The sequence below is a fragment of the Pinus tabuliformis genome, chromosome Q, assembly GCF_031772625.1.
Source record: "Pinus tabuliformis cultivar Carrire ecotype Pingquan chromosome Q, CPIR1, whole genome shotgun sequence".
Classification (NCBI taxonomy): domain Eukaryota; kingdom Viridiplantae; phylum Streptophyta; class Pinopsida; order Pinales; family Pinaceae; genus Pinus; species Pinus tabuliformis.
Window position 1 is genome coordinate 246037124 of NC_142296.1, and position 14742 is coordinate 246051865.

Sequence of the window (14742 nt, forward strand, 5' to 3'; positions counted from 1 at the left end):
CTAGTGGGAGAATGTTGAGTTGTGTTATATTCTTTCCACGACTAGCTCCCCTAGTTAAACTGGGGGGTTAGAAGGTGGGGGGGGGGAGGGGGAGCCCCCCCTTTATTGTGCCAATTGTGCAGTGGGGTTTTCACAGGGGTTTGAGGGGGGTGGTTAGCCCCCCTCTACGAGGTCCGTGGCAGCAGCCCGGGGAAATTTTTTTTGGACGCTATATTAGGTGGGCATACCTACCTATGGTTTTGTGCATGGTTTTCGCACATGGTTTTGGGCGCGATGGTTTTTAGTCCATGGTATTGGATGCTTCAGCATGTATATATATGTATTGTAACATTGAAAGGAACATAATGAAAAATCAATCTAGTAGTCCCGCTTTTGGGATCTAGGGGAAAATCTCTGTGTATATTTGTTTTATGTGTTATGCTCTCGCTATTGTTTATTTTATACGTTTTAGAATTCGTATACAGGTAATTTCTATACGGGGTTAAAACCTACAATTCTTGGGATATTGACTTCCTCTTGGAATGATGCTTTGTTGTTTTGTTAGTGGTCTAGTTTCCCAAATGGAATTCCATTGACAAGCAAAGTGTTTGGCTTGATGTAATCTTTAACAATGAAAATAAACTTATCTTTTAAAAAATAAAATTATATAATGCACTTAGAAAACTTTTAAAATAAAATAAGTCTTAAAAAATTATTAACATTTCTCTCTCTCTCTCTACACACACACACACACACACATATATATATATTATGAGGAAATAAACCAATCTCCATCTTAGCCTGAGGGCTAGAGTGAGGTTGTCAGTACTAGCCCAACCCACAAGTATACTCACTTAAGATTTCACAAGGCATGAAGCTAATACAACAATATTCATTGGCATGAAGTCACTAGTGGGGATTTGAACCTGGGTGGGAAAGATAACAACCATTCCACCCAACTACCCAAGATAACCCTAATTGACGATATATATATATATATATATAATTTCTATTAGAATTATCTATTTTAATTGGATTTATCTGGGCGGTTGTGATAATTTTGTTATCCTTCTCACAAAAATTCAATTCCTAAAAGTTATATGTGTGTGTGTAATGATGATGATTAACATTGCTTTTTTACTGATTAAAAAAATTAATTTTGAAATAAATATAAGTTGATTATTTCATTTATATCAAAATTTACAATCCATTTAAAAATGTTTGTAAATAAGCTTCTTTCTTTTAAAGTGATACCAAATTATATACTATCAAAATCACTTTTCCATTGTCTATTTTTCCGGAGAAAAAAGCGAACTTTTTATATATAAAATAGATAAAAAGTTACAAGCAGATGCAAAGCATTCAGTTGCAGTGAGGGAAAATGCGGAGCATTCCCTTACTGCCGAGTAAGCAGCCACATGGGCACGAGTGCTTTCGCACCCCACGCAACGTTAGAAGACTAACGTGCACAAAGAATAAGAAAAGAGAAAAGAGGGGAGAGAGAAAGAAAGGGCAAATCAAGTTTTTCTCCCCTTTTTCTTTTCAACCTTGCGCCACTCTCCTTGAGTGGGCTCGATCGAAGCAATGACTAGCTGAGTTTCTGCATTCTGTAGGCCTGTTTCTTTGTCTGAGTCTGATGTATCTAAGTGATGATGTCGTTTATTGCCTCCCATGCTTTGGTCCATGCTTGTCATCTCTGACTGATTTAGGTGGATCGTTGTGTTCTTATTTGCTGATGTAGTGAAGTTCCCGGCGCCTGAGGACAAATGTTCCTGAATGTTTGCCGTAGGGGTGGCAACCGCGGCATTCTCCCCGATAGGATCATCATGTTGTTCAGGTGGGGGGATGAGCTCCTCCTCCTCCTCTATTTCTTCTTCTGGATTCACTGTGCTTTGCCAACCTCTTGGTTTGTGTACTTGTTTCTTGTTCCTTCTGTTTTCTCTTTTGTTTTGCGGGCAGTTATCACGTAAATGCCCTGTTTGTTGACAGCCTCGACATCTGAAGGCCGTGTTTTCATAATCAAGGGACTGTTTCCACTGAGAGTTGTTATGGATCAAAGTTATATTGTCAGGAAGCCCTTGACTAAGATCAACCTCCACGCAGATTCTGGCGAAAGTATGAATGCCTCTTTCTATTCTGTCCACGTCTTGCTTGATATATGAGCCTATGGCATTCCCTATCGCTGCAAAGACATCAGGAAACCAGAAATGTAAAGGAAGGTTGTGGAGCCTGACCCAAACCGGCATTTTGGAAACCACCATAGAAGAGGGGTCAAAACCCGGAAACCAGGGGGTCATGAAGAGACCAGCATTGCCCCAGAACCATGGCCCCTCATGGAGGGCAAAATCTTTTTCCTTAACCGAGTCGAACTTTACAATAAAGAAACCCTTGGAGCACAAATGGATGTCACAATTTGGGGTCCATGTGGAGAAGATCCATTGTCTTAAAGCATCTGTTTTAGGCCAAAACCCATTGAATCTGCATATGATAGCCAATGAAGAGAGATCAGAATGAAAATTTTTTACCTCAGGCATGTCGATTTGCAGAACAGGATTCTGTAATCTTTGCTCCACAATGTAGGGACCAGGAAGATCTGGTGTTGGTGGTGGTTTGTTTCTGATTCCCCCCTTCCCTTTGACCGCATCTTTAAAAGAGCCACTGCCTTTAGGGCCTGGGCCAGAGCTTCCCCCTCTCAGCCTTGTGCTAAGAATGATAGTTGAGTCTCGGCCAATGCCATAGTGTTGAACTGTATACTTATCCTGCAGGATTTTACCTGCATGTATCAAGCTTAGCAGGTTTGTTGAAATGCCTATGTCTGCTTGTATTTCATCCTTTAAATTTTTTATCAATATTCCTGTCCAGATTTGCTTGCAAATGGATTTTCCTGACAGGGATCTGATGAAGATTGGGACTCTGCTCGAACTATGAATAGTGCCTTTGATCTGCTGCTTGGGGGCACTCTGAGCTCCGATATAGACTAAATCGCGTGGATCTGCGCCAAACCTGCACAGATTGGGCCCGTGAGTTGACAAAGGGAGCGGATCTGCATCCTGTAGTCCCTCCCTACCTATTCTCCACGCAATCTCTGATAAACAAAGCCCAGCCTCTAGACTCCACACGCCAGGCAGGTCTCTTTGTTCAGGGCTGCAGATTGAAACCTCAATCTTTCGCAGGAGGAAACCCTCCTCGAATCTCCACGCAGCAGAAGGAAACTCCGTTAACGCCTTCACCCCTTCTTGCTGCAGACTGTTTGCAAAGCCACGCAGATCTGAGAGGATTTGGACCATACGCCTCCGTGAGATCGACTCTTTCTCTGCAAGAGCTTGCAGAAGTGACGACCTCCCAACAACAGTTGCCGTTTCCTCAGTCCCTGGTTCGCCTTCGGCCCTTGAGGCAAGCTTTGGATCCGATGCGGCGGCAAGCAGATCTCTGTTCAAAACCCTAACCATCGCCATTTTCCCCCCGACTCAATTACCACAGGTTCTCTCAGAAAAATGCTTTTCCATTGTCTATTAGATTATAAACCATACTAAAAACAAAATTTAATGCCTTTTGCTCAAATGTCCATATACTAACTAAGTATACAAAGAGGTATATTGACCAATAATTCATTATGCCACAATTTTTGTAAATTCCAAGTGAAGTAGAAAAACCAGAAGTTAACCAAAACCATCAAGAGGATATTGAAATATCAATAATGCCTAAAATGGTTGTATTGACTAAAGGTGCAAGGTTTGATTTTTTATAGAGTTTCTCATCAATGCAAGCCAATTCTTCATGTTCCTCCACCCCTAGCAAGGTTACACTCCATTTAAAAGTTATAAAAGAATGTAATTTCATTTTTAATATAAATATTATTACATTGAAAATAATGAGTATTTTATAACCCAATATAAAGCAGGTATTGTTACATGAAATTGCATTAAAAAATACACTATTGGGGGTGCAAGAACATAAATAACTAGCTAACATTGAGATGCATCTCTACAACAAATCAAATTGTGCACTTCCAGTAAATCCATCTACTCCAAACACTATCAATATTTCCATGTCTTCTCGACAATTTTAGTTAACTTACATTTTTTCTACTTCACTTGGAATTTACCAGTATTGTTGCATATAATATATTGCATAATTAATTCTTGATTAATATACCTTTTTGTATGTATCTTATTAGTATATAGACATTTAGGATAAAATACATTTTCTTTTCCATTTATTTGGTTTCCAATCTGGAGGACCAAGGAAAAATGAATTTGATATTGTGTAATATGTTATCAATTTAATAGAAAAAAACTTATGTAAAAAAAATATTAAAATTTAAAAATAAATATCTTAAAACATTAAAGTAACTTAAATTCATTTTACCCTAATGGGGATGTTGGAACATGTGTTCAAGGGAGGGTAGAAGGCCCACCACCACGCCATCACTACATGAATTAAACAGGGGGATTTTGTGGCCAATTGTGTTGATAAATAGAGTGCAATGGATACATGCACTATTTCTGAACTATGGTAATTACTTGTGAATATATATTATAATTCTTTCATCTTCAGCAAGCGATCACACTTCAAAAATTCAACCAATAACCATGAAAGGAAAGTATAGATCACAATGTTGAAAAATTTAGGATATGTGAGATCATGTGTGTAAGTGATATGAAATCTTGATAAAGATTTAAACACTTATAAAGAAGATATTTTGAATAAATAGATGAGATTGTAAGATTAATTTAAAATTCATTCATAAACATGATCATTTCATCATAAAATTGTAACTTAAAACTCATTTAAAATAACTTGATCAAACCATGAATATATAAAACATGAAAACATCAAGGTTGATAACGAACTTCACCCCCTCCATTGGGCTACATCTCTGGATTCGCCTCCAACAGTTGAATCATTTTTATTGCCTTTTCGAAATGAGAAAGATGTACAATGCTCTATTACAAAAAGTAACCAAACCTAGAGTTGTCTTGTTAATTTTAGGTATGTTCTATGCTTAGAGCAATTTATCTCAATTTTCACAGTTAGCTCAATATCTTTTCCAGATTAGCAATCACATCAACATAATAATAAATTGTAGATATAACATAAACATAAATTTCAGAAGACAAGCCAAGACAAGAGGACACAAGATGTGCACTAGCAAGGGACAAACCCCAATGTGGGGAAACCCTTGATCAATTCTTATTTTATGTTCTTCAATAGTTCAGCATAGAGAGAGAGATATATATTACATATACACCAAAAGTCAAAACTTTGACTTATCTAAAAAAGAGCATAGACCATCTCTATGAAGATGATACATGAGGTAGTTGAACTCAGTTGAAGACATGTTGCTTCAACTGATTCTCCACGGTGACTCCCTCACCATGTTACACCTATCATTGTGCTACACCTCATCATCATGTTGCACCTCACTATGCTGCACAATGTTGCACCCATCATCACTATGCTACATTTCATCATGCTTCACTAATCATGACTGTACCCATCACTGTATTGCATCATGTACCATTGTTGTCCCATTGATGTACCAATGTTGCACCATGTCTAGCAACTACACCATGCTACTCCATTACTTCTGTCATGCTGTCACACTACTTTAGTCATGCTACCATACTGCCTTAGCTGCTGGCTATGGCCTATGGCCTAGCCCAGCAACAAGAAAGACTATGATCCATGCAATAGTCAACTCTTTGACCCAATACACGACAAACTCTTACTTCAAGTTTGCTGCCCAACCATTTTGAAAACTATCACTAGTCTAGGGCATCTAAACATGAGATCTGCCCTCAACTCATTGACTTCCACATGCCTCCTTAACACGATCCAAATCAGATCCTCATCTAGGATCCAACACCTACAAGAATCATTGTTGCAATATTGTTGTACTGGTATTCCTAGTTAGGGCACGTGCACGCTGCAACAATCCTTATCAACCCACACAAACAGCCTACAAATGACTGCGGCCTATTTAAGATAAAGTGTTGCCTCCATATGGTGCTATTCTGGGCATATGCAAAACCTCTCAAGTCTACACGCAACCTTGTTTTGGAGTGGCTAGGTTTGCAGCCTACCACAGATCTCTGTGACACCCTAACAACCCTCCAAAACATTCAAACCTTACCTCTTTCTTCCCTCCAACGGTCTGCAATTCTCCTTTCCTAACTCAGCCTCCCTGTAAGTGTGAACAACCCTGATTTAGAATAGCGTATGACTGTGAATGATAACATCTAGGGTACTCTACAACAACAGCATTAGACCTATGTTTAGGCCTATCCATACAACGTTATGGAAGCCTCCTTCACAGCGTTAAAAATTCTCCTCCCAGACAGTGTTAAGGTCTTCTTTGACTGTGATAAGGTTTCTCCTTCCTGACTCCAATTAGGACGTCTCCTTATCTATGATAAGGCCTCTTCTAGGATAGCATAGGACAGCCTCCTTAAGGGCAATGTAGGTACCTCCCTTCAATGGTAATCATCATTCAATACTGCGTCCATAGTTCTTGCGTCTAGGTCTCTTTAGACAATGTCTAGGGCTAGGGCATCTCCTCTAGGACAACTCCCTTAGTCTCCTTTCCTCCTGCGTCTAGGGCTTCATCATCTATATTTCTCTTGCCACTAAAACCTAGAACAAGTGGAGAGAAATCGAGAGTGAAGTGTGTGTACAAATGACTATCAAGTCACGTCCTTATATACTAAAACATTGAACACACATGTGGGTTATTTGGTTGTTGGCCGACCTTGACGAATTGTCCCATAACACAAAGAAATTTAGATCTCCATGAATACTTATCAGAATCAGATGATCTTTAGATCAATCCTACACCTCTCGATGATAGGGATCCAAGAAAAATATCAGTTGCCATAAATAAGATGACCCACATGGAGTTTGGCCCTAGTTGCCAATTTTAACACTCCCTCTCAACTAGGGAGAACTCCATCCGCTGATCCATCTGCCAGACTGTACTATCTCTACCATCAATGCCCTGCACTGCTCTACTCTACTGAACCATGAAGAAGAATAATTTATCGAGAATGTCTCATACCATTCTCTATTGACCCAAAGTCAGTCCCATATGAAGAGAGTATGTCATACCACTCTTACTGATCCCATATCAGTTCCAAAAGAGAGTGAGTTATATCATTCTTACTGACCTGAAGTTAGTTCCAATTGATCCCAGATCAATATCAAAAGAGAGTGTCTCAAACCACTCATACTAATCCCAGATCAGTTCCAAGAGAGAGTGATCTATATCACTCTTACTGGCCTGAAGTCAGTTCCAATTGATCCTAGATCAATGTCGGTCATCCTAGCATACGAATTATGGTAGATACACGATGCGCCCATCGGTACTACTATGGTCCCTATCCTGATTTTCCTGCTCATTGGGAAAATGAGAGGTACTTCCCAGGAGTCCTAGATTGCATGGGTAAGATGCCTCGGTAGGAGAACCACTCATCCTTCCCACAAGTCGCCACTGGGTATCACAGGGGAAGGTTGAACCATTCATCCTATACACAGCACACCACTAGGGGAGGGTGAGTCGCCCTGTGGTCACTTGTTGCTCCAAGAAGTACCCCAAACCCCCTGAGCTCCAAAGGCTCAATGCGTGCATCATACAAGACCCTCATAAGAGGGTCTCTCAACAACTCCAATTCATTCTGGAAAGTCACAAATTTTACCTTTCATCGAGGCTTCGACAGAATGTCTGTGACTTGCACATCAGTCCCAATGCGATGGAGCCTTCTTGCTCATTGATGTACCATATCCCAGATAAAGTGGTACCTGATGTCTATATTCTTGGAGCGATCATAACACACAGGATTCCTCAATAGTCGAATCCCCCTATGGTTGTCACTGAAGAGCTTCCTCAACAAGGCAGCTTCAAATGAGATCATACTAGTATCTATGTATTCGGTCTCAACAGTGCTCAAATATACCCTCTTCTGCTTCTTGATCATCTAGGACATCGAAGCAGAACCCAAAGAGAACCAACACTTAGAGGTGCTCTTGTGATCCTCCACACTACCTGCCCAGTTAGCATTTGTATAATCATGCAGCTTCACATTTTCAGTGGTGTATCTCGATTCATGAGAGATTATGCCCCTAAGATATCTCAGAAGATTCTTGGAACCAATCTAGTGAGGCTCAACCATATATGAGCTCAACATGCTAACTGTAAAACATATATATGGATGGGAGTTCACCAATAACATCAATGCTAGAATGAGTTTGTGAAACTCAGAGGCATTTCCCAAATCAGGTCTGGCATCCCTACCACATAACTTTTGAAAGTTAAGATCCATCGAGGTAGTCACGGGCTTGCAGTTCATCATTCCAAATATGGAATCCAATTCCCTCTTACTTTTGCAAATGAGAGGGTCTGCACCTATTAGAAATAGGTCGTCCTCATAAGGTGAAAGTATGAGAGGTCTATCATCCACAACCTTCAAGCAATGGTTTGGATCGGCTTCACTCTTAGTGAATCTCAGCTTCATCAGACAACTATGAATCCTCTCATATTAAGCCCGAGGTGTTTTTCTTCAAGCCATAGAGGACTTTCTTCCACCTACATGCATGAGATTCCTGATCATGAATCTCAAACCCCTTGGGTTGTTTCAAACCTGTGGACTTGCTACATGAGGGGAATGGTCCTCTTGTAAGTTTTTCCTTCGGTACATCTTGGACATGTACCTTCATGCTCTTCTTGAATTCAGGCATCCTTGTCACCATCTGACTCACATCAGGTAGGGCCCCATAATAAGTAGACCTCCGGTGCTATAGATGAGATATGTCAACTGAAATGGTCCCTAATGGACTTCCTGCAACTTGCTACAAATTTCCAACCCTGAACCCATGAGTAAAGCATCTTTCAAAATTCTATTTTCAAACGTGTACCTTTCCATCGATGAATGCCACCCTGAAACCTTTGATTTCCATTGTCAAAATGGACATCAGGTTCTTCTTGCGATCAAGTACATAAAAGAGATTCTTGTAAATGAATCGAGTTACCCTCATTCAATTGAGGGGTAACATTCCCTACACCCTTTCCAGGATAGGTGCATTGACTCGAAGTATAATTCCATGATTGTTTCCATCTCTACTAATTTAGAGAGAGCACCCTTCTATCCGATGAAGTGCCTTGAATCACTACAATCAATAAGCCAGATTCCCAAAGAGTTTGGAGGAGAGGGCCAATATAAGATAATGTTGCTTTATCTTGTTATAAATAACATTTGATTCTTCATACTTGGAGTTCCTTTCTTTTGGTCATTTCCTTGATGACCTGCATTACTTTTCATTCCTCCAATCATTGAAGATGTCCCTGGAATGATTGTTATCATCATCAAGTGATGTGTCCCTACCATTCGGGCACTCCTTCACATAATGACCGAACTTATTATAACCAAGGCATCAACCTTTCCTTCCACCCTTAGATCCATACTTCTCATTGAAGTGATCTTTAGGTAGGCCATCAAAAGCTTCCGTTGTGCCATTCTGATAATATTGTCTACTTCGACTTCACCCTTGGTGGATTTGAAGAGGGATGAGGAACCCATTGAGCCTTTTTTCCTTTCTCAACTATCTTCGATGATTTCTCTTTCACTTTAGCTTGGGATTTTTCTTCACCTCAGCATTGATACCATGTTATTAAATTTTAGGTATGTTATATGCTTAGAGAAATTTATTTCAATTTTCACAGTTAGCTCAATATCTTTTCCAGATTAGCAATCACATCAGCATAATAGTAAATTGTAGATAGAACATAAACATAAATCGTAGAAGACAAGCCAAGACAAGAGGACATAAGATGTGGTGCTAGCCAGGGACAAACTCCAATGTGGGGAACCCTTGATCAATTATTCTTTAATGTTATTCAACAGTTCAACAGAGAGAGAGAGAGATAATACATATACAACATAAGTCAACACTTTTACTTATCTAAATAAGAGCATAGATTATCCCTAAGAAGATGATACATGAGATAGTTGAACTCAGTTGAAGACATGTTGCTTCAACTGATTCTCTAAGGTGACTCCATCACCATGCTGCACCTATCATTGTGATGCACCTCATCATCATGCTGCACCTCACTGTGTTGTACCATGTTGCACCCATCATCACTATGTTGCATTTCATCTTCACTAATCATGACTATACCCATCATTGTACTGCATCATGTACCATTGCTTTACCAATGATGCACCATGTCCAACAACTACACCATGCTGCTCCATTACTTTTGTCATGCTGCCACACTACTTTAGTCATGCTGCCATACTGCATTAGCTGTTGGCTATGGCCTATGGCCTAGCCCAATAGCAAGATAGACTATGATCCATGCAATAGTTAACACTTTGACCCAATACACAACAAACTCTTACTTCAAGTTCACTGCCCAACCACTATGGAAGTTGTCACTAGTCTAGGGCATCTAAACATGAGATCTTCCCTCATCTCATTGACTTCCACAGGCCTCCATAACACGATCCAAATCTGATCCTCATCTAGGAACCAACACTTACAAGAATTGTTGCTGCAATACTATTGTACTGTTGTTCTTGGTTAGGTCATGTTCACTCTGCAACATTCCTTATCAACCCACACAAATAGCCTCCAAATGACTGCAGCCTAGTCAAGGTAAAGTGTTGCCTCCATATGTTGTTGCTCTGGGCATATGGCAGCCTCTCAAGTCTACACATAGCCCTTTTTTGGAGTGGCTAGGCCTGCGACACCCTAACAAACCTCCAAATTAGTCAAACCTTACCTCTTTCTCCCCTCAAATAGTCTGCAATTCTCCTTTCCTAACTCGGCCTCCTTGCAAGTGTGAACAGACTTGATTTAGAATAGCGTATAACTGTGAATGACAGTGTCTAGGTTACTCTAGAACAACAACATTAGACTTGCGTTTAGGCCTCTCCATACAGTGTTATGGAAGCCTCCTTCACAATGTTAAAGCTTCTCCTTCCAGACAGCGTTAAGTTCTTCTTTGAATATGATAAGGTTTCTCCTTCCTTACTGCAATTAGGACGTCTCCTTATCTGTGATAAGGCCTCTTCTAGGAAAACCTAGGAGAGCCTCCTTAAGGGCAGCGTAGGTGCCTCCCTTCAACGCTAATCATCCTTCAAGATTGCATCCATAGTGCCTGCGTCTAGGTCTCTTTAGACAGTGTCTAGGGCTAGGGCATCTCTTCTAGGACAACTCCCTTAGTCTCCTTTCCTCCTGCATCTAGGGCTTCATCATATAGATTTATCTTGCCACTAAAACCCAGAACAAGTGGAGAGAAATCAAGATTGAAGTGTGTGCGCAAATGACTATCAAGTCACCTCCTTTTATACTAAAATGTTGAGCACACATGTGGGTTATTTGGTTGCTAGCTGACCTTGACGAATTGTCCCATAACGCAAATAAATTCATATCTCCATGAATACTTATCGGAATCGGATGATATTTAGATCAATCCTACACCTCTCGATGAGAGGGATCTTGCTTCCATAAATAAGATGACCCACATGGAGTTTGGCCCTAGTTGAAAATTTTAACATGTTTACTACACAAAGGAGTTCAAGACTTGTACGTAACAAGCACTTCCTTTGAAATACCTCTTGAGCTCTTCAAGCTCTCCAAGTTCTCCTCAAAATGAAGCTCTCAAAGACTTCTCAAAAACTCTCTCAAGCTCTCTCCTCCTAAAATCTCATACCACACAAAGTACATAGGAGGGTTTTATATAGCTTTCAAGATCCAAAAACAAAGGAGAAAATATCTCCTTAGATCCCATTCCTACTCCAAGGAGAAAATAACTCTTGAAATCCCTTAAAACATGTACCATGAGATTCTTGAGGAGTAAATCTCTCAGATCCACCTATCAAGGACCTTATCCAAAACTCAAGGGATGAGAGAAATCCCTTAAGACTCTCAACTTCATCATAAATTTAGAAATTGAATTTTGAGGAAATCCTCTCATAAATCAATTTCTATTTTACAAATAAAAACATTCAATTGTGAGCACATCTTCATTCAAATTTGAAATACCCATAGCCTAGGCTTCAATGAGCTTGTATTCACATGGTGCTCCTTGGAGAATGTGTCAATATCCTCCTAGATCATATAGAGAAAGATATGTGAGTGATAAGTGAATGTGTAAAATGAAAAGTTTCAAATGTAGTTTATACTCAAGATACCCAAGAGACATGTCTCTTTGTAAATTAAATTTTAGTAAGTCTGCACATTTACATTTTTACTCATATTTGTTAAAGTTTTGAAGAACACATAAATAATGGTGGGCAATAACTCATGGTAAGTATATTTATTTACATCTTATTCCTATTTCGTCTTTTATGAATTTTTTTTGCTTGAATTATGGTGCGTAGTAATTTATGGTAAATATGTTATTTATGTGAGTATGAGCTATTTTCAAGAATTTTTATGTTAGGTGTTTTTGTTGATTTCATTTCTTTTAATTTTCTTTCTTCTAATTTAACATTTAATTTTCTTTTGTGTTTTTACATAGTATTATAAATACATCAAGTATTATGAATACCAACCATAGCTACATTCTTCAACACTTCCTCTTATCTAGGGAGGTATTCATAATGGTTGTCTAGTTGTTTTTTGTATACATGATATTTTTAAAAAGAAAGGTAAATATCATTGATAACATATTTATATAGCTCAATACCCTTGACCTACATCGGCATCATCATCAATATGTACCACAACCCAGGTTAGCTATCTTAACTGATGGTACTTTCTCAATTAGTCACCATGATCTGGTGGGTGCCTCACCTCAAGGTACTCTGACTAGTTCAGGGTTGCCATCTCCCATGGTCAAACCCTAGGGAAACCCATGTTCCAAATCCAAAGGCCTCCCTCTAGGCCACGATGCTAAAAAGGCACCCACTCCATTAAGTGTTTAGGCCTCAAGGACCATTCTCTGTTTGTCCCTCATGTTATCTTATGAAGACACCCACTCTATTGAGTGTCTGGGCCTTAGGGACCATTCTTTCTAGAATGTTTTTCCCTCATGTTATCTTACCAAGGCACCCCCTCTATTGAGTGTCCGAGCCTCAAGGACCATTCTTTTTAGAATGTTCATCTCTCATGTTATCTCATCAAGGCAACTACTCTATTTAGTGTCCAACATCAAGGACCATTCTTTCTAGAATGTTTATCCCTCATGTTATCTTAGCAACGCACGCACTTTATTGAGTGTCCATGCCTTAGGGACCATTCTTTCTAGAGTGTTCGTCCCTCATGATATCTAACCAATAGTCCAGGCCATGCTCCTATTGTCATCAAAAGCTCGAGCCATGCCCCTATTGTCCACCCATCAACAGTTTGGGCCATGCTTGTGTTGTCATGAGTAGTTTGAGGCATGCCCCTATTGATGTCTCATCAATTATCCCTCTCACTCATATATGGGTTCTCCAACATTCCAGGTCATGCTCCTATAGTCACCAATAGTTCAAGCCATACCCCTATTGTCCACCCATCAATTGTTTGGGTCATGCTCCTATTTTTACCAACAATTTGAGCCATGCCCCTATCGATGTCACATCAATGCTCCCTCTCACTGATAGAGGAGTACTCCACTAGTACAAGCTTGTATATGAAGTATACAAACTTCACCCGAGACGAAGGCTTTGTGATAATGTTAGCCTTCTTCTCATTAGTGAATATATATTAGAGCCTCACCACTCCCTTCAATCCCATATCACAATTGTAGAGGTACTTGATACCAATTTGCTTCAACATGCCATGCAACTTTGACTGCCACAAAATATCATGGTTGATTTCAGCACCTTCTCAAACATTCCGAGAAGCCAAACTAATTCACAACAAATTGCATAGCTTGCCATATGTTCAACTTCAGCAATACTAATTTCCACATAAAACTATTTCTTGATCATCCAAGAAACCATTGTTGAGCCCAATCAAAAACATCTGTCGGATGTACTCTTTCCATCGACGACACTTTCAACCCAATCAAAGTCAGAGTATTCAAGTATCATAAGCTCATTTCCTACCATATACTTCAAACAATAATTAGCAGTACCACAAGAGTATCCAGTGATCATACTTTGGCTTCATCTGATTTAATGTATTCACTATAAAGAAAATATTTAGACAAAGTTCATTAAAGAACCAATTAACTACCTATCATGATCAACATTTTGTAAAGAATATTTCATCAGGTTTCATCAATTCAAGATCACATTCAGTGACCAACTCCTTCTTAATCTTAGACATATTCTACTGTGATCATTTTGAGCTCCCTGTTAGCATTCCGTAAAGTTTCCTAGGCCGACGAGAGAAATCCCAGAGGTAACCACAAAACCATTTGTAAGCTAGAATCTAGCCCTTCTAGCCTTGGAGAGGGCTCTCTCACTTAGTCTGTTCAAACAATCTAATATTAGGCTAGTTATAGTTCTCAATAAGGTTTGAATTTCAAAGGTTTGCTGGTAAGAAAGGAGACAAATCCATTGGGAATGGAGTCATGTCAAATTAATTATTTGTCTAATGATAAAATGAAGAGAGAAAGGGTTTTTCCACAGGGGCAAGGTAGGCAGTCTTAGTGATGGAATTAATTCATTGTAGGAGGACGAGCGAGAAAAATGGAAACAACACAAAGAGTATCAAAATGTAGAAAAATTATGAATGTTGTTTGAAGAAGAAAACATAGATTCCTTGGGAAACTAAATCAAAGAAAATTTTAAATGAATTCTGAATTTATTTTCTAGTTCATCCAAG